The following is a 25,436-nucleotide window of genomic DNA, read 5'->3' as shown; positions in this document are numbered from 1 at the left end:
AGAGAGGCTGTGGATGCACCATCCCTGGAGTTGTCCAAGACCACATCAGATGAGGCCCCGGGCAACCTGATCTAGCGGGTGGTGTCCCTGCCCATTGCAGGGGGGTTGCAGCCAGGTAGGTGATCTTTAAGGTCCCTTCCAACCTGAGCCATTCTATGATTCTAAATCTTAAAGAGCTTTTTAGGAAAACATATAAACAGAGTTTTATTTTAGAAAACTTGTTCTGTAGTAACAGGTTTCTGCTCATATGTAAAAATATTGTAAGTCTGGCTACCCTTTCTAGTTTAAAGGCAGACTAGCAGAAGTGATGGAGGGATTCTAGGACAGACTGGGTTCAGAAAGAAAAAACATGGAAATGAATCCATTCTAGTTTCCAGTGAACACCTTATTTTTTCTCCAACCACTGTAATATGTGACTTCCATTAACACTTCAGTGCTGATTTTCAGTTATTCCTAGCCAATTTAGTAAAATCAAAAGAAAAAAATCACCACCTTCATCAGATTTTATTCCGGTTTTGATGAAAAGTTAGAATCAGAATTAGCTTTTTCTGAATAACTTCATTAGGTGACATCTTGAAGGGAGTCATATCATTCATCTGTCAAATAGTTTTATCTTAAAACTTAAAACAAACAAACAAAAACAAACAAACAAATAAACCAACAAAGTATTTCTGACACTGCTCATGTGTGCTGATGGGTCCTCGTATACCATGCTACAGCTCAGATCTCCTGAATCATAGCACCAGATTCCTTACAATAAAAGTACATGATTTTTCTGATTGCCCTGGTTTTGGCTGAAATAGAGTTAATTTTCCTCGGAATAGCTGGTATGGTGCTGTGTTTTTTAGTATGAGAATAATGCTGATAATCCACTGATGTTTTAGGTGTTGCAGAGCACTACTTAAACAGAGCCGAGGACTGTTCAGCTTCTTGTGCTGCCCTGACAGCGAGGGGCTGGGGGTGCACAAGGAGCTTGCAGGAGACAGAAATAGGACGGCTGACCCCGACCTACCCAAGGGATATTCCATACCATGTGGTGTCATGCAGAACAATAAAACTGGGTTGGTAGGCAGGGGGGACTGCTGCTCAGGGATGGGCATCAGTTGGCAGGTGCTGAGTAACTGCATTGTGCATCACTTGCTTTGTGTATGTGTATGTGTATATATATATATATATATATATATTTGCACTAAGTCCTTGGAAATAGTCAGGAGAGGACTGAACATGTGGGGTAAATCAGCAGTGGCGCTGGAATGGGATGCAGACAGCAGGAGAAGCTGGGCATGTTTCAGCCTGACATGCAACCACTTGAGCTCTCAGCTGTAGTTATATTTTCAGATGCTGTAGCTCCAACAGAAGAACACTGGCTCACCTATAATACACACTTCCTGCTGGTAATTTCAAAAATGCCCATCTTGATTTGCCTTTTAAGATGGGTAATAGTTAATTGCACTTGTGATCAACCTAGGGTTGCCAGCAAATCTTTCTTGAAAGAAGACTGGACACAGCTGGAGGTGGTGATGGTTCAGCCCCCGCCCCTGCAAGTGCACTACTGTTCATGGGGTCATTCTAGGGATGGCAGAGGTAAATCTTGAACACCTGTTGACTTGGAGGGCACTGACATCACAGGCAAAGGCTCCCTGCAGCTGTGGGTATCTAGGCCTGTGTGAGCATCCCACATCATTATCCTTGGCCCTTAGTCACTGCAGTTTCCCATCTGTGCAGAAGCCTGTCACAGCCTGGAATGGAGACTGCTCATCTGTATTGGATGGCAGGAGTGCCTGTAGGTCATGCATGCCTCTAACATCTCCCCAGAAAGCTGTTTACCCTGCCTTTAAGGTAGATCCTTTGAGCCATGGTCAGGTAGCAGGGATAAGAGCCAGTCTTGACTAATGTCACAGAGTAAGAACTGACTTTACACCTCTGTTGGCTTGGGACATGCTGCAGTGCATTGCATTTGAGGCTAAAACAGGCTGTTTGGGGCTATTTGTTCTGGTGTAACCTGTCAGAAAGCTTAAGTACTATGTATCTGCCCCCCCCCCCTCCTTGCTGAGGGTTATTGGACTTAGAGCAATCCAACAGCAAAAGGGTCCTCCAAAAGGAAGGACAACTACTTAATTTGCTGTGTATCCAAGACAGTTACGCCAATAGCCCACTGGTAACTTTTGGATTATTGAAGTACCCTCTCCTGTGATAGTCTATGTCAAGCATGCCTGCAGCCTTGGGGCCAGTCACAGTGGGGTGCATTTGCCACTCCTTCCCAGTTACCCTCTCTTCAAGTTCAAGTACAGTTAGCTGTCGGGATCCCCCTGTCACTCCAGAAACACAGATGGGGTCTGCTGCTTTCTAGCTTGCTGGCATTAGGGTACACTGGTGCCCGCTAGAGTCTTAAAGCCCTGTGGGGCTGATGTTCCAGGCCATTGAGTCCACACAGTCAGATAAACCTGGTTGTCCTTTTCTCCACTTGGCTGGAGGCACAGCTCATCTGGTCCTGGTCACAGTATTCGTTACTGTGTCTGGATGACTGCCCATGGAAACTGGAGCAGCAGTTTTCTCAGAAGACACTGCTTTTGCAATTGTTCTCCTTGCAATTTGTGTACCTCTAGGGTCAAGGTAGATTTTTCCATCCCATTTTTTCATGTCCTCTCCACGATCACGCAGGTTAAACTGCAGGGTGGCATGTGGTGTGTACCTACTATATCCTCTTGAGCAGAGAGCAGTGCTTGCTCCTAGTAGCTGAGATACTGGTTTGTACAGGTAGGGAGTAGGACGTAACCTTATTGAACTGCCGGAACTTCCAGGACAGCTTCTGCACAGCATTCTTGATTGGTGGGCCTTTGGGGAAAGCTTCTCAACAGCTGAGATGTGAGTCTATAGGGAGGGAGAGAGGCTTTTTTTGCATTGCTGAAGTTGGCCAGCCGATTAGTGTGGCATATGTTCGTTGTCTTTCCAGCTCGTTACTGCCAATGAGTTGGCATAGAACAATGGGGCACTCCATACAAACCTGTGCTACAGTGGTTGTATGCACTTGACTTAATCTGGATCTTTAGAGAATTGGTCATCGTACTGCAAGTCACCATAAACTCTCTCCAGCGTGGCTAACTTCCTTTAGTACTGGATACCCGTCTCCATGGAGGTCCACTTGCTTGGGTGACCTCTTCCCTGAAGGGATACTTCTCTTCCACACCTAACAGGACTTGCCTCTGGATGCTGATGACTTGTGACCATTATCCCATTGCTCTGTCAACATCACCTTCCCTCAGAGGGATCCAGCCGCTTGGCTTCCCTGCGCTCTAATTCCAGGCTACTGGCCTTCTTATTCCTGCACTGGAGCAACCAGGTGACGGGGTGCTCACCTGGGTGATACACAAGAAGATTTGTGCCATCTCACAGCTCATACCCACAGCCCAGTTGCTGGGATCGGGCCCTTTTCTGCTGGGCAACTTTCCAGCCCCTCATCCCTAAGCCCACACCACTGGTCTGGGGTTCTGATGCAAATGCAGCACCCAGCATTTACATTTGCTGGCTGTCACTTAGTCAGACTTGGCCTGTTGACCTAGCCTATGCAAATTGTCAGGGAGCTGGTCTGCTTCAGGATAGATAGCTTTGGAGACCCTAATTAGTATTGTCTGCAAGCTTACTGAGGGTGGACTTGAACCCCTTCTCCAGATCACTGATGGGAATACTGAACGACCCTGGCCTCTGTATGGAGCACTGGGGAACCTCTCTGGCGACCAGCCACCAACTGGATTGAACTCTGCGCTGAGTCTCTGAGCCCAGCCACCCAGCCAGTTCTTCAGCCAGCAAACCTCTTCAAGCCCTGATCAGGCAGTCTCTGCAGGAGAATACCACGGGAAACTCTCAAAAGCTTTACTAAGATTCTAGTAGATGATGTCCACAAATGAGCTGGGCAGGACCTGCCTTTCATAAACTTGTTCTAAGCACAGCTGATCACTTGATTGTCTGATAAATTCTGTACAGGACAGAAAGACTACAGCATAAAAGGCATTCAGTGCCTCAGCCTCATCTGCACCTTGTGTCCTCCGTGTTACCCCTTGCATCTGTGATACACAAGAGCCAATAACACAGGCTCAGGCGAGGATCTCTGTGAAATAGCATTTTTATTAGCAACTGCACTGGCAGGCATCCTGCAAGCAGGAGTGCGGATTCCCTATTACCCGACGCTTAATTCCTCCCCTGTTTCCTCATTGGCTGAGTACTACAGGTTCACAAACTGCTCGACGCTTGTTGCTATATGTATTGTATATCTGTACAATTGCATATGAAATTGCATATGACCAACCATTAATTGGTCGTTTTCCTTTTTTTTCCTTCTCTCAGGACTAGAGGGCCTGCGATTTTTTGTTCTTGCGGATTTTGCACTGCTCGTCCTGTATTTCTTCACTGTCCCAAAATGAGGAAGACAGCTGAAACTTCCACTGACCCCTGATCTGCTTATCATAATGTGAGAAGGATTTTTTTTTTTCAGACAGGGTCTTCTGTGAAGCTGTTTTATTTGCTATGGCAATGGTGGGCATCCTGCAAGCAGGAGCACACAGTAAAAGTTCATCTTAACCTTATATTCCTTATTACTGACACCTGATTTCTCCCCTTTCCTCACTGGCTGAATACTACAGATTCATAACCTACTCGATGCCCTTCTATACCATATATGTACAATTTTATTTGACCAACTGTTAATTTCTCCTTTCCTTTTTTTCCTTCTCTCCTGACTAGAGGGACCGCAATTTTTGTTTTCACTGATTTCGTACTGCTCATTCTGTTTTTCTTAGCTATCGTCCTTATTTTGCGACAGTGGGACCTTCCTCTTCTCTGCTTTACACACTCCCCATTGTTATACTACTGTCATACCTGCACAATCGCTTTTGAATATGCGCGGTTAGTGGATTTTCCACTGCAAAAACAACTTCTAGTGCAAAAACACTACTTTGTTTCTCACACATAACCCCCAATGTTGTACCTCTGAAATGGCTGCAGAATCACTTTTGAACATGCAAGGTTAGTATAACATTTTGTTTGCACAAACACATTTAATTGTCATGCAGGGCATTTGGTGGAGGTCTTAATAATGTGCATGGTCCCTCAGGCAGACTTTCAATCTCTTTTGCGATTTCTTCCATTTTTCTTTCTTTTTCCACGTTGTCTGGATCTTTACTCCACAAGGGAAAGGAAGGTTCACCCAGCAATGGTTCTCTGCGACAGAACAAAAGGGTTTTCAAAAAGAAAATGCGTTAATACGAATCGACAGGCTAACATCAAAGAAGTCTCTCAGCAGAAATCCCAGCAAAGAGCTGCCCAGAGCTCCTTGTGCTCCAGGATGTTCTCGCTAGAAATGCTTCCCTGCACAGAGCAGCAATCTGGCAGAGACTGCTGGGAAAAACCTACTCACCGTTGTCTCATCTTCAGCAACCACTTCACTGAGTAGCCCAAAGCCGCCAGAAGGAACAGACACACAAGGATGGCCAGCACCACAACTGCGATGCGCTCTGGCACCCGTTTGTGATCCGAAACCTCTGCATTTTTTTCACCGCCAGCCCCTGGAGGAAATGGGACAGTCACACGCTTTTAGGAGTTCTGTACCACTGACAGTCTCGCAGTGTCTTTGGCAAGTCCGAGCAGTTATCTTCACTTGGTTGCTTTCCCTCATTCTCGTGTGTTAGCGCTAGAGGACAAGGATGACCAGGTACAGTCATCCTGAGCAAGAGCCCACTCGTGAGGGAGAGGCTGAATGAGGGTTATCTCCAGCAGTGTCTTTGGGAATGAATATGCATGCCTTACCCATGCAATTTCTCCCATGCTCCATACCCCTATTCTGTAGAAAAGACCCAGAGCCAGCATTTCTGGCCAAATCTGCAAACAAAGGCAGAAAAAAGAATAGCTTTGTCTGTAAGATACTGCAAGATACATCTTCAGCTTTGAATGGCAGCAAACCCAGTTTGAACTCGTAACTACTCCCCAACACCTGTCATCCTCTTCGCTCTAAATGTTTACTCTTACTCCAAAAGAAGTATTGGCAACATAGCATTGGCAACTTGGGAGGTCCCTGTTGCTCAAAACCAGGATCCATCCTAAAACTGAGTGAAACATTCTTTATGGGAACAGCTGAAAGCGAATACGGAGAAAGAAAGCTAGTGTGAAATGCTGCAATAAACAGCTTCCTAAGAAATGCCTGCAGAGTGGCTGGGTTGACCTCCTGGGTGTAGCCTGGCAGCTCCCTCATGAAATATATAGAGCCAATGTACCCAGGTGACCTCTCCAAGACTCAGAATCAGGATTCCACTGAAGAGATGCAGAGCCAGCACCTGTGGCCACATCTGCAACCAAAGGCACACGAGAACAGCTCCTGTCACATACTGTAATAAACTCCTTCAGCTTTGAATGGCAGGAAACACTAATGCTGCCTGACACCCGTTCCCCCCTTCCACTGACAAGCACGTGGCAGTGTGGTACCAGATGCCAGCACGGGAACTGTATTGGCATAAAACTCACCATGTGCACAGCTCCTGGGGAAAAGGACCCCCAGGAGTTCACTCAGGCTCTAAACTCAGCCCCAAAAGCTGCTGTCTTTGCAGACAATGCTGGAAGAAGCTCAAGGCTTCAGCAGCTTGCAATGCAGCTTCACGAGATAAAGAAGCCTTACTTGATTCCCACTTTGCTCTTACACGTATCTGAGCATCAGTGAAGAATGTATGAAGGTACATTCCCCTGAAAACAAGACTGAAAATAAATGCTGTCACTGCAAAGCCAATAAAGGTGGGCTGCTTACCCCTGGAAAAGCCTTGATGCTTAAGGAAATGGTACTGCCGAGATGGGCGGCCTGCAGGCAGAGCTGTAAGCAAGCAGAGACAACCAAGTTTTTCTCTCCATGTTGTGCTAGGCTCCCCTGGAAAGGGGCTGCAGAGACTGGAAGGGGATCACGTAATGCCGTGGAAGCCACAAGTGGCTAACGTTGGGTGAGCCCTGACCAGGGCCCAGACAAACACCCAGACAACCCCAGACAACCCCAGACAACAATATAGGCAACTCACCCCTGGGATTCCCCCAAGGCTCAGAACCAGTTTTCGGGGGAGAAGCTGAATAAGCGCTGCCTACATGAGAACCTGCAATGGAGTACAGAAGAGGAAAGCCTTCGTGACACACTCTAATAGGCTTCATTACACGGGATGTGCAGTGACAGCACAGGGACGATGGGATCCACACGTGGGACCCAGCAGCTCCCCAGATGCTGACTCAGGGCAATAGGCACCAGCACTCAAAGACCCGCTGGACAGACAAGGCTGTGCTTGCCTACAGGGGGGCCTGTTACGTTCCCCAAAGCAGGAAAAACCAAACAGGGAGCTGCAGAGGACAACAGGGTGTCATTGCGCTGCTCACAGTGCAGAGCGCCCTGGCCAGCAGATGGCTCACCCAGCACCACCCCATCTGCGCTTCTCGGCTGTGGGCTGGGGACCTGGCAGGGAGACCTGGCGTTGTTAGGGGAGTGCTGCAGGGGAACAGGAGAAAGGCTGTTGTGCCTGGAGTCAACAGCAGCTGAGCTCTTCCCTCCAGGCCATCCCTGAGGCCCCAAGCTGGGATATGGGGAGATGCTCAAGAGCCATTGCCCCCCACCCTGCAGTAACCAGGCACAGGGCAGCAAAGCTCCCATTAGCGCCAACGGCTTCCCTTATGGCCCTGCCAGCCAAGACTGCTTGCCAGGCAGCCCCAAGAACGTGGTGCTGGGCCCAGAGCCAGCATTGCCAGAGCATCCCTCACTGCCAACCCTACCTGGGCGCAGTCCTAACCATGGGATAGTCAAGGTCTCCCCGGAACATGGGGCCACCAAGAGGAGGAGAACAGAGAGAGAGAGAAGGAAGAGCAGGCAGCAGCTGGGAGTAGCAATCCCCTGTGCTTGCCCCATGCTACCACTTGCCAGCAGCCAGAACCTGCTTTGCACCCTCTAGGCCACGAGCACAAGGTGGCTATGACAGGACGTGCTACGGGACCTCTGCATGAATTCATGGGGCCCACTGTGACCTCACAGAACATCTGCAATGAGGTGGCAAATGCTCTGCGGGGGTAGCTACAGCAATGGAAGCAGACCAACTGGCAGCACAGAGGTAAACCTACCTGTGCTGCTCTAGTGTAGGAGGATATTGCTGCCTCAGTAGAAAAGATATGTAACAGAGATGCTCACGTGCCCAAGAGTCATGCCCCCAGAAAACATCATAATAAAGAGGTGGACTGAGCTTTGAAAAATCAAGTGTCTCACGTGGATCTCTACAGGGGTAGAGCTGTTTGTAGGCTGAGCTGTTTGTAGCTCAGTGGGCCCATGAAGTATCAGGACATAGGGGGAGGGATGCCACATGCAGAAAGATGTGCTTGTGATCGAGGGGTAGACCTGACCATTGAGGCCATCAACACAGGTCACCACCTGTGAGTGCTGAAACCTGCGCTGTGTGTGATCAAACGAGCCATGAAAGTGAAGTCTCCCTGAATAGGGGGCGCTGGCTGGGATATCAGTATGGTGAGGCCTGGCAACTCACCAACAAGCCTCTGGAAAGGTTAAGAGAGAAAACAGACTGTTAAAGACCACGTCACATGCATTGGGTGCTGGGACATGGAAACATTGGGACATGAATTTACCAGAGGGCACGTGGCTTCTCACTGCAGGGAGGATACACGCTCCGAAGCGTGCACAGAGAACAAAGCTGGTGAAGGGATCGGAAGACAAGACGAATGAGAAGCAGCCAAGGGAACAAGGGTTGTTGGGGTTTCTTAGTCTGCAGAGAAAGAGGCTGATGGGAGACCAGCCAGGATGATGTCACTCTCCTTGGGTGACAAGCAATAGGACCCAAGGAAACAGTCTCAAGCTGCACCTGGGCAGGTTTACATTGGATAAAGGGAAGAATTTCTTCACAGAGGGAGGTGGTCAACCATTGCAATGGGCTGTCACAGGAAGTGGCGGTGCTCCCCCAACCCATTGGCAAATCTACAATGGCCATGGCCATTTTGGCCATTGTTCCTCCTTCCTCCAATCTACCTGGGTCTTCCCTCTTCAAGACACTGTCAGCATTGCCTAGCACATGCTATTTCACATGCCAAGCCACTCCAATGAACACTTCCCCCCCCTCCCCCCCCAGCAAATGCTCACATTCCTGCACTCACAATCACGTCCACACAGCCACATTCCCACAGCAGCTTCTTAGTTAGGAAAGGATTTTGTAAAATACATTCTCATTTCAATAGACTGTATTTAATAAAATCCTCCTCAGCAGAATGAATGAAGCAGCTGTTTTGTTTTTTCCTGTCATTTCTTCTCTTTTCTTAGCTTTGCCAAACTTTTTGTCCTGGTTTCAGCTAGGATAGAGTTCGTTTTCCTCCTAGTAGCTGGTAGGGTGTTATGTTTTGGATTCAGGATGAGAGTGATGTTGATAACACACTGATGTTTTAATTGTTGCAGAGCAGTGCTTACACCAAGCCACGGACTTTTCAGCTTCTCACTCTGTCCTGCCAGTGGGAGGCTAGGGGTACAGCAGGAGCTGGGAGGGGACAGACCCAGGACAGCTGACCCAAACTGGCCAAAGGGGTATTCCATACCATCTGAATTCATGCTGAACAATATATAGGGGTGGCTAGCCTCTGTGCAAGAACAACATTTTTGTTCCCACACCAGCAAGTGTCAACATCCTTCAGATACCGAGGCGCAGTCCTTAGCAGTTGGTTTCCCATATGTGAACTTTGGATTTGGCTATCCACATCACATCCCTGCATACTCTGACAGCGTTCATATATTCCTCCCAAGTGGCCTGGTGGCCTGGCCCTTTTTCCACATGCTGTATACTTCCTCCTTCTGTTTGAGTTTTGCCAGGATCTCCTTGCTCATCCAGGGAGATCTCCTGCCCCCTTTGCCTGCCTTCTTGCTCATAGGGATACATCAATCTTGAGCTTGGAGGACATGATACTTGGATATAGAACAGGCGGAGGAAAGGGACAACCAGGTTTATTGGACAGCGTGGATTCAGTGGTCTGGCACATCAGACCCGCAGAAGTATAAGGCTTGAGTGGACACCGGTGCACAGTGTACCCTAATGCCATCAAACTATAAATGGGCAGACCCCATCTATATTTCTGGAGTGATGTGGGATCCCAACAGCTAACTGTATTGGAGGCTGAAAGGAGCCTAACTGGGAAGGGGTGGCAAAAGCACCCCACTGTGACTGGCCCCAAGGCTCCATGCATCCTTGGCATAGACTACCTCAGAAGAGGCTACTTCAGGGACCCAGCAGGGTACTGGTGGGCTTTTGGCATAGCTGCCTTGGCGAAAGAGAAAATTAAGCAGCTGTCTTCCCTGTTGGAGGAGCCTTGTGTTGTGGGGTTGCTGAAGGTCAAAGAACCCTCAGCAGGTGCTGATTGCTACCATGACAGTGCACTAGCAGCAATATCGCACCAAGACTCCATGACTCCCAGCTGTCCTGGCTTCAGTTAGGATAGAGTTAATTTTCCTCATAGTAGCTGGTACGCTTCTGTCAGCGTGACCTCGGTGGGTGCCAGGGAAGGTGATGGAACAGATTCTCCTGAGTGCAATCACACAGCATGTGCAGGACAACCAGGGGATCAGGCCCAGTCAGCATGGGTTCATGAAAGGCAAGTCCTGCCTGACCAACCTCATCTCCTTCTATCACCAGGTGACCCACGTGGTGGATGAGGGAAAGGCTCTTGATGAAGTCTACCCAGACCTCAGCAAGGCCTTTGACCCATCTCCCACAGTCTTCTCCTGGAGAAGCTGGCAGCCCATGGCTTGGACAGGTTCATTTTTGCTGGGTAAAAAACTGGCTGGATGTCCAGGCCCAGAGGATGGTGGTGAATGGAGTGAAATCCAGCTGGCGACCGGTCACGAGTGGTGATCCCCAGGGGTCAGTGTTGGGGGCCATCCTGTTTAATATCTTTATTGATGATTTGGATGAGGGAACTGAGTGCACCCTCAGTAAGTTTGCAGTGACACCAAACTGGGGGGAAGTGTCGATGTGCCAGAGGGTAGGAAGGCCCTGCAGAGGGACCTGGACAGCTTGAATCTGATGCAGTGAAAACTCCATAACCAAAGTTATTAAGCAGGTATTCTTTATTACAGCGCCGGGTATGGGGGGGGATCACTCTGCCTAACACACACACCAAGGGTTACTGCCGGGGTGCTTATATTAATGGCATATATATATATTCATCTCACTTCCCCGTAAGTCTCTTGCATATTCATTAGGTATCGAAAGAATTATTAACATAGGTTCCCGCCCGTATTCGCATGCATGCTGGAGTCCTTGGGTGGCAGTCCAGCATACTCTGGTGGTCTTTTGAAGGCCAGAAGTCTTCCTCGCTGCTAAACTTCTGACCCTTCCTTTCTTTTACAGACTCCAGCAGTCCAAGCCAGTTCTTTCTGGTTCTATTATGTGTGTATGAAGTCTTTTCTTCCCTTATCTTTTAGGGTCATCCTGTCCTCGTACTCCATGCCTCGGTCCTGTCCTTGTTAATATACAGCATACTCCCTGGGTTAGCTAAAAGCTGCAAAATCGACATGCTTTCCTTATTCCCTGTCTCAGTCTGCTTCTCGTGCCCACAGACACACGGACCTCGGCTCTCTTGCTTTACAGTATTTACAGAGTCCAGGCTAAAGGTAAGAAACCAAAGACTTTCAGCAGAACTGTCTGCCAGCAAGGCCAAGAACTGCTGGACAATTCCTTCAGGGAGAAAGAAAAACCCAGGACAGCTAAGGTGACACCAGTGGTGGGTTTTGCACACACGTGCCAGGTGGTGGCCAAGCCTGGAAAGGAGGCAGAGGGAAGCCAGGAAAGGGCAAGCACAACTTTTCAAGGTTTAAAGTTTTGGTCTTTTTTCTATTATTATTTATTTTTTTTTCCTGAGCAAAATGATTTTGGAATTGTATGACTTCGAGCGCGGACAGCCAGCTACCGGGTGGACTGATGAGTGCGCTGGGTGCCAGCTGCTGGAGCCAGGCCAGGGGTGTAGGCATCCCCAGCCCGCGGTGCCTGTGAGAGACCGAGGAGAAAAAGACGACGTGTGACACATTTGGTAGGAAAGGGGCGTAACAGATTTAAAATTGGCTGAGAAGAGCGGACCTCGCGAAGGCACGGCAGCCCTTTTCTGGGCACCCCCCAGCAACCACCTGCCCCCTGTGCAGCCGTGGCTCTGACAGCCGGGGGGCAGGGAGCACCTCAGCAACAGCGCCCCCCCCAACCCCTTTCCAGAAGGTTCTGGAACACAGACTGTGCATGCGGCTAATTAGCATTCTGGGTGTACTTAGCATAATCAGCGTGTGAGGGCTGGGGGCGGGGACTCGAGGCTGGCCTATAAATGGCGCCGAGGAGGGTAGGGGGTGGCTTTCGGCGGTGCTGCGGGAGCGGGGCTGTGTCAGCGCTGGAGGCGAGGGCGGCGCTCAGGTTTGCCGTGGCTCTGCGCGTGTCTGCCTGCTCCTTCCCGTTCCTCTTTTCCTGGGGGTGCTGGGGTCTCCTCGGGCTTTTGTGGAGCGACGGAGCTGTCGTTAGCGGGTCGTTGAGCCCGTGGTGAAACCCCGAGGCTGAAGTAGCGCCGTTACAAGTGGGGAGGTGCAGCCCCTGCGCCTGGCGTGCGAGGGGATGGGAGCGGGTCCTGAGGTGAAGGGCGAGGTTCAGCCAGGGTCTGCCGTCGCCGGGACGTCTCCGTGGTGGGCTCGGGGTTGTGCCCGGTCGGTGTAGCCTCCGGGTACTTGGGACCTGAGCGGTGCCGGCCACCCCTTACTGGGTTCATGCAGTGCCTGGTGCTGGGACAGAGTGGGGTTTGGTACGTGGGGGTGCTGGGACAGGAGCGGTGTGCCCCAGCTGAGCTGTCGGGGGTGGGCGTCTGGCATGAGCGAGGGGAGGGCTGGGCTGTACGGTGTTGGCTGGAGGAAGGCTGCAGGTCACGCCTGGTGCTGGTGAGGGATGTGTGCAGCTTCTGCAGCTTGGGGTGTGGGGGTGTGGCTGTGTGTTGACCTGTGGGCTCTTCAGTTGGGCTGGGGGTGAATAGCAGGGGCCTCAAGTCTGGGCCAGGTGTTGGGGGGGAATTCTTGGGGGTGGTATTGCAAGCACAGTGAATTTGAGGGATCAGTGTGTGAGTGTGTGGTAGCTTAACCCAGCTGGCAGCTCAGCACCATGCAGCTGTTGGGTCATCCTTCATCCCTTAATGGGACGGGGGGAGTAGGGGGGTTGGAGACAGCTAAAAGCTTGTGGGTTAAGATAAAGGTAGTTCAATAGCATTGAAGAGAAAGAACGGTAATAAAATCTGTGCACAAGAAGCTATGCATAATGCAATTGGTCATCACCCCCTGGCTGATTCCTAGGCTGTCCCCACACGGTGGTCTTCCAACCCTCTGGCTAGTCACCCCACATCTGGAATATTCCTTAAACCACTTGAGGGTCAGCTGTCCTGGTTCTGTCCCCTCCCAGCTCCTTGTGTGCCCCCAGCCTGCCCACTGGCAGGGTGGTATGAGAAGCTGAGAAGTCTCTGGCTTTCTGAAAGCGCTGCTCTGTAACAATTAAAACATCAGTGTGTTACCAGCGTGGGTCGTTTTAAATCCAAAACACAGCACCACACCAGGTACTGGGAGGAAGATACTTCCAGCCCAAACCAGGATGGAGTGTTGCAGGAGAGTTGAAGCTGGAACTGCTGGTGAGAAGGAGAGCTGTGAAGTAGGTAAGGGGTCTGGGAGCTGGGCAGGGGCTCTCCCCTGCCAGAGGGGCCTTCCTTGGTATTCAAGGATCTGCAACTGTGTGTGTTCCTGTGAAAAAGGGGAGTGCTGTATGTGTGCCTGCAGTAGTGGACTTGTATCCTCCCTAGTTGGGAGAGGAAGAAGGGGACTTGACTGAGTCTTAGGTTTCCATGAGTTGTGTTAAAGATTGCCTTTGGTTCAGGTAGCTTGGTGACTTGTGTGTCTCTTGTAACTGTGCTCAACTGTGTTAGCATTTCCACTTGGGAAAGTGGAGCTGCATTACTCAGCCTGGGCAGAGGGGTCCCTGGGCACAAGAAGCCAGGCAGGAGCAGTCCTGGAGGAGGTGGCCATGTCCTTCACTTCACTTAATATTAGCATCTTCAAATGTGTGCCGTGCACACTTTAATGTCTGCAGTGAGAACAGGTCAGTGTTCTAAAGAGGCTGTACCCCCATGCACAGCTGCGATGGTTCTTTGTGCAGAGGCTCCTGAACTACAGGGGAACTGGCTCTGCCAGTGCTCTGGATCTCCTGGGGCAGCCCCATACTCGTGAGAATGCTTGGGCCTAAGATGTGGAAGCAGGTAACCTCAGCATTTGTTTCTGTGTCAAACAATAATGCAGGCCAGACCAGCAGTGAAGGTCAGCTTATTTCAAAAACGGCAATATTTGACATAGGTTATAGTGGGAGCAGCAAATAGCAGCCCAGAACAGAAAAGCATGTGGTAAGAAGGGCTGTTACTGCTGAGAACATAGCTACCTTCTACTAATTCAGGGCAAAACCAAACAAGCTAGTTGTGGCTTAAGAGCTGTTAAAAATGTTAGCCCCACTTCTCCCATGAGGAGAGAAATGCAATACTTGGACCCAGAAGGGAAATCTGTCACTGATAGGAAGAATAGCAAGGTGGGGGATTGGTCTATTCTCCCACATGCCTGGTGACAGGATGAGGGGGAATGGGCTAAAGTTGTGCTAGGGGAGGCTTAGGTTGGATATTAGGAAGAACTTCTTTACTGAAAGGGTTTTTAGGCATTGGAATGGGCTGTCCAGGGAAGTGGTTGAGTCGCCATCCCTGGAGGTCTTTAAGAGGTGTTCTGATGTAGAGCTTAGTGATATGGTTTAGTGGAGGATTTGTTAGTGTTGGGTCAGAGGTTGGACTATGTGATCTTGGAGGTCTCTTCCAACCTAGATGATTCTGTGATTTTTTTTTTACTTACAAAGGTCAAGCCTTTATGTAAATGTGGCAATAGGTAATTGCTCACTTAGAAACATCAGTTAGTCAGAAGTGTCTGTAAACATTTTGACATGGGTGTTTCTTCATTTAGAGTGTGCCTTTACACATTTTCAGGTAATGAAATGGTAATGTTCACTGTATTTTTATGCTATCTGGATGCTAGCTAACTGCTCTTCTTGAAATCATTTCCTATTCTGTTACTGATGTCTGGAGTTTGTTTGGTTTGCAGGAGCTTTCATGTACTTGAATCTCCCAAATATTTTGCCTGTAAATGACTGAAATGTGTGCATGTGCTCCACCACCAAGATTAAGGGTGGATCTGAGAGACTGTTGCTGTGCTGCATTATTTCTTCTGCTTGTTTTAGATTGAGAAAATAAGACAATCAACTAGTAAAGGCTTCTCTTCCCCATGCCAGACCTTTCTTGTTTGGTGTCCCCTAAAGATGGTTTGAAAATATAGAGCTGTTTCTTTATTCCCTAGGGAATTGCAGAATAGATCCAATCAACTGTTTCTTCCTGAAGGCAAAGAGGTAATGTGGTTTAAGGAAGTGGGAAAGACTTGGAGTATATTGCTTGTGAAGCCCATGTTTTCTAACAGTCAGGTACAAGGGCAATGCAAATGACAGGGCTTTTCAGTATTTTAATAGTAGGGTGTTTGGTGAGGGGTTGTTGGGTAACGTGGTTATGGTCGTAACCTGTGCTTTCTGAACAAAGCACCTTCCTGGCAGCTCTTGACCAACTCCATAGTTCAAGAACTGAGTTACCGGCATCTTTGAAACAGTCCTTCAAGGCTTCTCCATCTTCCCTAAAATGCATCAAGAATCTCAGAACTCCTCTAGGCCTTCTAAATGGAGAAATGAGTCTGGTGGGGAGGCAAACAAAGGTGATGTGGCACTTCCAGAATGCACCTGTCCTCTTCTAAAGACAAGAATGATGGTAGGTTTAGGTAGTGAAGTCACTTAGCCTTGTTTACTTTTTTGGGGAGTTGGGGGAACACTCTGCATGCTACTCTGAAAAAAATGGTCATTTCATCTCCTGACTATTTTGGGGAATTTCTCTTTCTAGAGTGAGAGGAATTCTAGATGCGTAACTACTTCATTTTTGTGGCATGAATCTCAAAGGCAAACAACTGGCTTTCACTCTCCATGGTACCACAAGGTTTCATACACATAGTAATAGTACTGTGACAGCTTAATCTTGTGTTACCTGTAATATTGAAACTGGTCAAACAATTGTCCAATTGCATTTTTAATACAATAAATTTCAGCTGATTTAGCTGCTGTTCTGATTTCTTGTGGAAGGAAATATCTAACAGCAGTTGCTCTACAAAGAGCTGAAGTAATATAACTGTGGTGACAGAAATCTCCTGTCCTACACTGCTCAAATTTTCCTTTGGCTCTTTTTCTCTGCTTTCCTTGGGTCATTGTTTGGTGTCTTTCAAGATGTCTGCTCTTGTCTACTGTGCCCTTCTTTCCTTTTGTGAGCGACTATCCATCACTTGTTTCTTCAACATTCCTTACCTCTGTTTTCTGTGAGCCAGTATGCTTCTGCTCATCTGTCCTTTTACTTGCAATTGATTGTCTGTTTCCAACTCTGCAGGTCTTAGGTTTTGGTCCAACGATGTTACGAAGAGAATGGTAACTTCTGAACAAAAGTGAAAATGTTGGCTGAGGCACCCTTGCTGCTCATCTGGTGAAAGAATGCAAGTATAAAGGTAACCCTTCCAATTGGGTGGACCGGGTTGTGGTTGCAAATCCTGTTTAGAAGTCCTCTAGGACTATTTGCTCTGGCTTCCTGTGACTCTGCTGTTACACTAAAATGTTTTCATATTTTCAAGCACTTTCAACTCTTCCTCTATGAAGTTAGTAAGACCTTGTTAGAAGTTGAAGGGAGTATTTTAAGGTTCAAGGAGCCAAAAGGTGATGTTCAAAATGAATTGGGTGCTTCCGAGAATTACCTTCAGTTGTGTGTGAAATGGGCTCGATCATTTCTGAGGCTGCTCATTTGGAGGAAGATAGAAATGAGCATAAATAATGCCCTCGGCTGGTTTTTAAGGTCAGCATTAGGAAACGTGCATTAAATGTCACAGAGGACTAGAGCTCTACTTAAAGCTATCTAAAAATTGTAGCTTAATTATCACTAATTTTTCATCGTCTAAACTTTCAACTATTGTTTAAAAAAAAACACGTGGGCACTTCAAACACTTCAACATGGAAAATGGTTATGAAATGTGGCATACTGGAAATGACAGTGCTCACAGTGACCAAAGATGAGTGGCCATTCCCGATAAAAATTGTATTTGGAAGGGTTGAGAAATTCTGTCCAAAACAAGACACATTAGCAGGAAGAGAGGATCTTTCCACAACTTGTTTTAACTAAAATAATCACGTGGATTTCTCTTCCTATAAAGAGAAGTACCCCTCTCCCCCTATAGGGTTCGGAGGCCTTGGCATTTGTGCTCTGAATCTGGTATAACAGGAGAAAACATGCAGGGCCTTGAGCAGAAATGGGATCCATGAAGTAAATTCAGCTTATGGATATGTGCTGACATCAGTCCCCTACCCTGAATGTGTAATTCGCTCTCTGAAAAACGGGTACTATAGTGTGCATCTCTATTTCCTAGTGGGTGTTCCCAAGATGATAAAATGCAAACATACTGTACTATGAGGTAGTTGAGCTTTCCTAACTTAGAGAAGGAGATAAAATTTTCTTAGATGGCTTCTTAATTTTTAATTGCTCAGAGTTGATGTTGTTCACGATGTTGCTTCCATGTCGGCACTGGGTCAGCTACCCCATGTACGTCCAAAGGAATAATCTAAAAATCCTTGTTAATTCTTCTTTTGAATTTTGAAGATTTGTAATAGTTCATTGCACTTGTGATCAACCTAGGGTTGCCAGGAAACGTTCTTTGCCTGAAGATGAGACAACTGGTGGTAGTGATGGTTCAGCCCCCCCCGTTGCAAGTGCACTACTGTTCATGGGGTCATCCAAGGGATGGCAGAGGTAAATCTTGAACACCTGTTGACTTGGAGGGCACTGACATCACAGGCAAAGGCTCCCTGCAGCTGTGGGTATCTAGGCCTGTGTGAGCATCCCACATCATTATCCTTGGCCCTTAGTCACTGCAGTTTCCCATCTGTGCAGAAGCCTGTCACAGCCTGGAATGGAGACTGCTCATCTGTATTGGATGGCAGGAGTGCCTGTAGGTCATGCATGCCTCTAACATCTCCCCAGAAAGCTGTTTACCCTGCCTTTAAGGTAGATCCTTTGAGCCATGGTCAGGTACAGGATAAGAGCCAGGTCAGGGATAAGAGCCAGTCTTGACTAATGTCACAGAGTAAGAACTGACTTTACACCTCTGTTGGCTTGGGACATGCTGCAGTGCATTGCATTTGAGGCTAAAACAGGCTGTTTGGGGCTATTTGTTCTGGTGTAACCTGTCAGAAAGCTTAAGTACTATGTATCTGCCCCCCCCTCCTTGCTGAGGGTTATTGGACTTAGAGCAATCCAACAGCAAAAGGGTCCTCCAAAAGGAAGGACAACTACTTAATTTGCTGTGTATCCAAGACAGTTATGCCAATAGCCCACTGGTAACTTTTGGATTATTGAAGTACCCTCTCCTGTGATAGTCTATGTCAAGCATGCCTGCAGTTTTCCTTTTTTTTCCTTCTCTCAGGACTAGAGGGCCTGCGATTTTTTGTTCTTGCGGATTTTGCACTGCTCGTCCTGTATTTCTTCACTGTCCCAAAATGAGGAAGACAGCTGAAACTTCCACTGACCCCTGATCTGCTTATCGTAATGTGAGAAGAATTTTTTTTTTCAGACTGGGTCTTCTGTGAAGCTGTTTTATTTGCTATGGCAATGGTGGGCATCCTGCAAGCAGGAGCACACAGTAAAAGTTCATCTTAACCTTATATACCTTAAAACCTATAACAGACTTTCGGTCTCTTTTGCGATTTCCTCCATTTTTCTTTCTTTTTCCACGTTGTCTGGATCTTTACTCCACAAGGGAAAGGAAGGTTCACCCAGCAATGGTTCTCTGCAACAGAACAGAAGGGTTTTCAAAAAGAAAATGCGTTAATACGAATCGACAGGCTAACATTAAAGAAGTCTCTCAGCAGAAATCCCAGCAAAGAGCTGCCCAGAGCTCCTTGTGCTCCAGGATGTTCTCGCTAGAAATGCTTCCCTGCACAGAGCAGCAATCTGGCAGAGACTGCTGGGAAAAACCTACTCACCGTTGTCTCATCTTCAGCAACCACTTCACTGAGTAGCCCAAAGCTGCCAGAAGGAACAGACACACAAGGATGGCCAGCACCACAACTGCGATGCGCTCTGGCACCCGTTTGTGATCTGAAACCTCTGCATTTTTTTCACCGCCAGCCCCTGGAGGAAATGGGACAGTCACACGCTTTTAGGAGTTCTGTACCACTGACAATCTCGCAGTGTCTTTGGCAAGTCCGAGCAGTTATCTTCACTTGGTTGCTTTCCCTCATTCTCATGTGTTAGCGCTAGAGGACAAGGATGACCAGGTACAGTCATCCTGAGCAAGAGCCCACTCGTGAGGGAGAGGCTGAATGAGGGTTATCTCCAGCAGTGTCTTTGGGAATGAATATGCATGCCTTACCCATGCAATTTCTCCCATGCTCCATACCCCTATTCTGTAGAAAAGACGCAGAGCCAGCATTTCTGGCCAAATCTGCAAACAAAGGCAGAAAAAAGAACAGCTTTGTCTGTAAGATGCTGCAAGATACATCTTCAGCTTTGAATGGCAGCAAACCCAGTTTGAACTCGTAACTACTCCCCAACACCTGTCATTCTCTTCGCTCTAAATGTTTACTCTTACTCCAAAAGAAGCATTTGCAAATTGGGATGTCCCTGTTGCTCAAAACCAGGATCCATCCTAAAACTGAGGGAAACATTCTTCATGGGAACAGCTGAAAACAAACATGGAGGAAGAAAGCTAGTGTGAAATGCTGCAATAAACAGCTTCCTAAGAAATGCCTGCAGAGTGGCTGGGTTGACCTCCTGGGTGTAGCCTGGCAGCTCCCTCATGAAATATATAGAGCCAATGTACCCAGGTGACCTCTCCAAGACTCAGAATCAGGATTCCACTGAAGAGATGCAGAGCCAGCACCTGTGGCCACATCTGCAACCAAAGGCACACGAGAACAGCTCCTGTCACATACTGTAATAAACTCCTTCAGGTTTGAATGGCAGGAAACACTAATGCTGCCTGACGCCCGTTCCCCCCTTCCATTGACGAGCACGTGGCAGTGTGGTACCAGATGCCAGCACGGGAACTGTATTGGCATAAAACTCACCATGTGCACAGCTCCTGGGGAAAAGGACCCCCAGGAGTTCACCCAGGCTCTAAACTCAGCCCCAAAAGCTGCTGTCTTTGCAGACAATGCTGGAAGAAGCTCAAGGCTTCAGCAGCTTGCAATGCAGCTTCACGAGATAAAGAAGCCTTACTTGATTCCCACTTTGCTCTTACATGTATCTGAGCATCAGTGAAGAATGTATGAAGGTACATTCCCCTGAAAACAAGACTGAAAATAAATGCTGTCACTGCAAAGCCAATAAAGGTGGGCTGCTTACCCCTGGAAAAGCCTTGATGCTTAAGAAAACGGTACTGCCGAGATGGGCGGCCTGCAGGCAGAGCTGTAAGCAAGCAAAGACAACCAAGTTTTTCTCTTCATGTTGTGCTAGGCTCCCCTGGAAAGGGGCTGCAGAGACTGGAAGGGGATCACGTAATGCCGTGGAAGCCACAAGTGGCTAACGTTGGGCGAGCCCTGACCAGGGCCCAGACAAACACCCAAGGACAGCAATATAGGCAACTCACCCCTGGGATTCCCCCAAGGCTCAGAACCAGTTTTCGGGGGAGAAGCTGAATAAGCGCTGCCTACGTGAGAACCTGCAATGGAGTACAGAAGAGGAAAGCCTTCGTGACACACTCTAATAGGCTTCATTACACGGGATGTGCAGTGACAGCACAGGGACGATGGGATCCACACGTGGGACCCAGCAGCTCCCCAGATGCTGACTCAGGGCAATAGGCACCAGCACTCAAAGACCCGCTGGACAGACAAGGCTGTGCTTGCCTACCGGGGGGCCTGTTACGTTCCCCGAAGCAGGAAAAACTGAACAGGGAGCTGCAGAGGACAACAGGGTGTCATTGCGCTGCTCACAGTCCAGGGCGCGCTGGCCAGCAGATGGCTCACCCAGCACCACGCCATCTGCGCTTCTCGGCTGTGGGCTGGGGACCTGGCAGGGAGACCTGGCGTTGTTAGGGGAGTGCTGCAGGGGAACAGGAGAAAGGCTGTTGTGCCTGGAGTCAACAGCAGCTGAGCTCTTCCCCTCCAGGCCATCCCTGAGGCCCCAAGCTGGGATATGGGGAGATGCTCAAGAGCCATTGCCCCCCACCCTGCAGTAACCAGGCACAGGGCAGCAAAGCTCCCATTAGCGCCAACGGCTTCCCTTATGGCCCTGCCAGCCAAGACTGCTTGCCAGGCAGCCCCAAGAACGTGGTGCTGGGCCCAGAGCCAGCATTGCCAGAGCATCCCTCACTGCCAACCCTACCTGGGCGCAGTCCTAACCATGGGATACTCAAGGTCTCCCCGGGACATGGGGCCACCAAGAGGAGGAGAACAGAGAGAGAGAGAGAAGGAAGAGCAGGCAGCAGCTGGGAGTAGCAATCCCCTGTGCTTGCCCCATGCTACCACTTGCCAGCAGCCAGAACCTGCTTTGCACCCTCTAGGCCACGAGCACAAGGTGGCTATGACAGGACGTGCTACAGGACCTCTGCATGAATTCATGGGGCCCACTGTGACCTTACAGAACATCTGCAATGAGGTGGCAAATGCTCTGCGGGGGTAGCTACAGCAATGGAAGCAGACCAACTGGCAGCACAGAGGTAAACCTACCTGTGCTGCTCTAGTGTAGGAGGATATTGCTGCCTCAGTAGAAAAGATACGTAACAGAGATGCTCACGTGCCCAAGAGTCATGCCCCCAGAAAACATCATAATAAAGAGGTGGACTAAGCTTTGGGAACTCAAGTGTCTCACGTGGATCTCTACAGGGGATGGTAAGGCTGAGCTGTTTGTAGCTCAGTGGGCCCATGAAGTATCAGGACATAGGGGGAGGGATGCCACATGCAGGAAGTTGTGCTTGTGATCGAGGGGTAGACCTGACCATTGAGGCCATCAACACAGGTCACCACCTGTGAGTGTTGAAACCTGCGCTGTGTGTGATCAAAGGAGCCATGAAAGTGAAGTCTCCCTGAATAGGGGGCGCTGGCTGGGATATCAGTATGGTGAGGCCTGGCAACTCACCAACAAGCCTCTGGAAAGGTTAAGAGAGAAAACAGACTGTTAAAGACCACGTCACATGCATTGGGTGCTGGGACATGGAAACATTGGGACATGAATTTACCAGAGGGCACTTGGCTTCTCACTGCAGGGAGGATACACGCTCCGAAGCGTGCACAGAGAACAAAGCTGGTGAAGGGATCGGAAGACAAGACGAATGAGAAGCAGCCAAGGGAACAAGGGTTGTTGGGGTTTCTTAGTCTGCAGAGAAAGAGGCTGATGGGAGACCAGCCAGCCAGGATGATGTCACTCTCCTTGGGTGACAAGCAATAGGACCCAAGGAAACAGTCTCAAGCTGCACCTGGGCAGGTTTACGTTGGATAAAGGGAAGAATTTCTTCACAGAGGGAGGTGGTCAACCATTGCAATGGGCTGCCACAGGAAGTGGCGGTGCTCCCCCAACCCTGGAGGATTTAAGAGACATGGATGTGGCAGTACACATGGCTTAGTGAGGAGATTTGATAAGTCAGGTTGACAGTTGTACTTGATGGCCTTGAAGGGCACTGATCTCGCTTTGCCTGTTCCTAGGCAGGGGTTATCACCACTGTCTGGCTGCCTCCGACAGCTAGCCTGAGGAGAACATTCTGAGTGCATGGCACAGACTAACAGGACAACCCAAGATTGCCCAGAGCTGGACAAGAGCTATTGGCAAATCTACAATGGCCATGGCCATTTTGGCCATTGTTCCTCCTTCCTCCAATCTACCTGGGTCTTCCCTCTTCAAGACACTGTCAGCATTGCCTAGCACATGCTATTTCACATGCCAAGCCACTCCAATGAAGTGGATTCAGTGGTCTGGCACATCAGACCCGCAGAAGTATAAGGCTTGAGTGGACACCGGTGCACAGTGTACCCTAATGCCATCAAACTATAAATGGGCAGACCCCATTTATATTTCTGGAGTGATGTGGGATCCCAACAGCTAACTGTATTGGAGGCTGAAAGGAGCCTAACTGGGAAGGAGTGGCAAAAGCACCCCACTGTGACTGGCCCCAAGGCTCCATGCATCCTTGGCATAGACTACCTCAGAAGAGGCTACTTCAGGGACCCAGCAGGGTACTGGTGGGCTTTTGGCATAGCTGCCTTGGTGAAAGAGAAAATTAAGCAGCTGTCTTCCCTGTTGGAGGAGCCTTGTGTTGTGGGGTTGCTGAAGGTCAAAGAACCCTCAGCAGGTGCTGATTGCTACCATGACAGTGCACTAGCAGCAATATCGCACCAAGACTCCATGACTCCCAGCTGTTCTGGCTTCAGTTAGGATAGAGTTAATTTTCCTCATAGTAGCTGGTACGCTTCTGTCAGCGTGACCTCGGTGGGTGCCAGGGAAGGTGATGGAACAGATTCTCCTGAGTGCAATCACACAGCATGTGCAGGACAACCAGGGGATCAGGCCCAGTCAGCATGGGTTCATGAAAGGCAAGTCCTGCCTGACCAACCTCATCTCCTTCTATCACCAGGTGACCCACGTGGTGGATGAGGGAAAGGCTCTTGATGAAGTCTACCCAGACCTCAGCAAGGCCTTTGACCCATCTCCCACAGTCTTCTCCTGGAGAAGCTGGCAGCCCATGGCTTGGACACGTTCATTTTTGCTGGGTAAAAAACTGGCTGGATGTCCAGGCCCAGAGGATGGTGGTGAATGGAGTGAAATCCAGCTGGCGACCGGTCACGAGTGGTGATCCCCAGGGGTCAGTGTTGGGGGCCATCCTGTTTAATATCTTTATTGATGATTTGGATGAGGGAACTGAGTGCACCCTCAGTAAGTTTGCAGTGACACCAAACTGGGGGGAAGTGTCGATGTGCCAGAGGGTAGGAAGGCCCTGCAGAGGGACCTGGACAGCTTGAATCTGATGCAGTGAAAACTCCATAACCAAAGTTATTAAGCAGGTATTCTTTATTACAGCGCCGGGTGTGGGGGGGATCACTCTGCCTAACACACACACCAAGGGTTACTGCCGGGGTGCTTATATTAATGGCATATATATATATTCATCTCACTTCCCCGTAAGTCTCTTGCATATTCATTAGGTATCCAGAGAGGCTGTGGATGCACCATCCCTGGAGTTGTCCAAGACCACGTCAGATGAGGCCCCGGGCAACCTGATCTAGTGGGTGGTGTCCCTGCCCATTGCAGGGGGGTTGCAGCCAGGTAGGTGATCTTTAAGGTCCCTTCCAACCTGAGCCATTCTATGATTCTAAATCTTAAAGAGCTTTTTAGGAAAACGTATAAACAGAGTTTTATTTTAGAAAACTTGTTCTGTAGTAACAGGTTTCTGCTCATATGTAAAAATATTGTAAGTCTGGCTACCCTTTCTAGTTTAAAGGCAGACTAGCAGAAGTGATGGAGGGATTCTAGGACAGACTGGGTTCAGAAAGAAAAAACATGGAAATGAATCCATTCTAGTTTCCAGTGAACACCTTATTTTTTCTCCAACAACTGTAATATGTGACTTCCATTAACACTTCAGTGCTGATTTTCAGTTATTCCTAGCCAATTTAGTAAAATCAAAAGAAAAAAATCACCACCTTCATCAGATTTTATTCCGGTTTTGATGAAAAGTTAGAGTCAGAATTAGCTTTTTCTGAACAACTTCATTAGGTGACATCTTAAAGGGAGTCATATCATTCATCTGTCAAATAGTTTTATCTTAAAACTTGAAACAAACAAAAACAAACAGACAAATAAACCAACAAAGTATTTCTGACACTGCTCATGTGTGCTGATGGGTCCTCGTATACCATGCTACAGCTCAGATCTCCTGAATCATAGCACCAGATTCCTTACAATAAAAGTACATGATTTTTCTGATTGCCCTGGTTTTGGCTGAAATAGAGTTAATTTTCCTCGGAATAGCTGGTATGGTGCTGTGTTTTTTAGTATGAGAATAATGCTGATAATCCACTGATGTTTTAGGTGTTGCAGAGCACTACTTAAACAGAGCCGAGGACTGTTCAGCTTCTTGTGCTGCCCTGACAGCGAGGGGCTGGGGGTGCACAAGGAGCTTGCAGGAGACAGAAATAGGACAGCTGACCCCGACCTACCCAAGGGATATTCCATACCATGTGGTGTCATGCAGAACAATAAAACTGGGTTGGTAGGCAGTAACCACA

At 48.6% G+C, this 25,436-nt stretch overlaps 3 long non-coding RNA genes across 29 annotated transcripts in view; 1 reads left to right on the top strand and 2 right to left on the bottom strand.

Annotated features, from left to right (window-relative positions):
• Positions 1 to 20: 20 nt before the first annotated feature.
• LOC308185725 overlaps positions 21 to 25,436 on the top strand; it is a 42,789-nt gene continuing 17,373 nt past the window's right edge. For 5 of the 27 annotated variants that reach the window (XR_013943695.1, XR_013943696.1, XR_013943697.1 and 2 more), the window contains exons 1-4: positions 15,340 to 15,494; positions 16,564 to 16,678; positions 17,854 to 17,967; positions 18,641 to 24,474. This is a non-coding gene — a long non-coding RNA (uncharacterized lncRNA). Of the gene's footprint in view, positions 116 to 2,132; positions 4,466 to 12,385; positions 12,450 to 13,078; positions 13,720 to 15,339; positions 15,495 to 15,692; positions 15,901 to 16,563; positions 16,679 to 17,853; positions 17,968 to 18,640; positions 24,475 to 25,436 lie in introns of those variants that run through there. The other 22 variants (XR_013943681.1, XR_013943682.1, XR_013943689.1 and 19 more) reach the window with 22 other exon arrangements.
• On the bottom strand, positions 4,289 to 6,999 carry LOC308185789. Its single transcript, XR_013943756.1, has 2 exons — positions 5,411 to 6,999; positions 4,289 to 5,214 (listed from the first exon to the last, which is right to left on the bottom strand). It is a non-coding gene; the product is annotated as an uncharacterized lncRNA (long non-coding RNA).
• Positions 10,312 to 12,244, bottom strand: LOC308185794. Its single transcript, XR_013943759.1, has 2 exons — positions 12,129 to 12,244; positions 10,312 to 12,038 (listed from the first exon to the last, which is right to left on the bottom strand). It is a non-coding gene; the product is annotated as an uncharacterized lncRNA (long non-coding RNA).

The sequence above is a fragment of the Anser brachyrhynchus genome, assembly GCF_964034855.1.
Source record: "Anser brachyrhynchus genome assembly, chromosome: 1".
Lineage (NCBI taxonomy): Eukaryota > Metazoa > Chordata > Aves > Anseriformes > Anatidae > Anser > Anser brachyrhynchus.
This window is presented reverse-complemented; position numbering and strand designations above follow the sequence as displayed.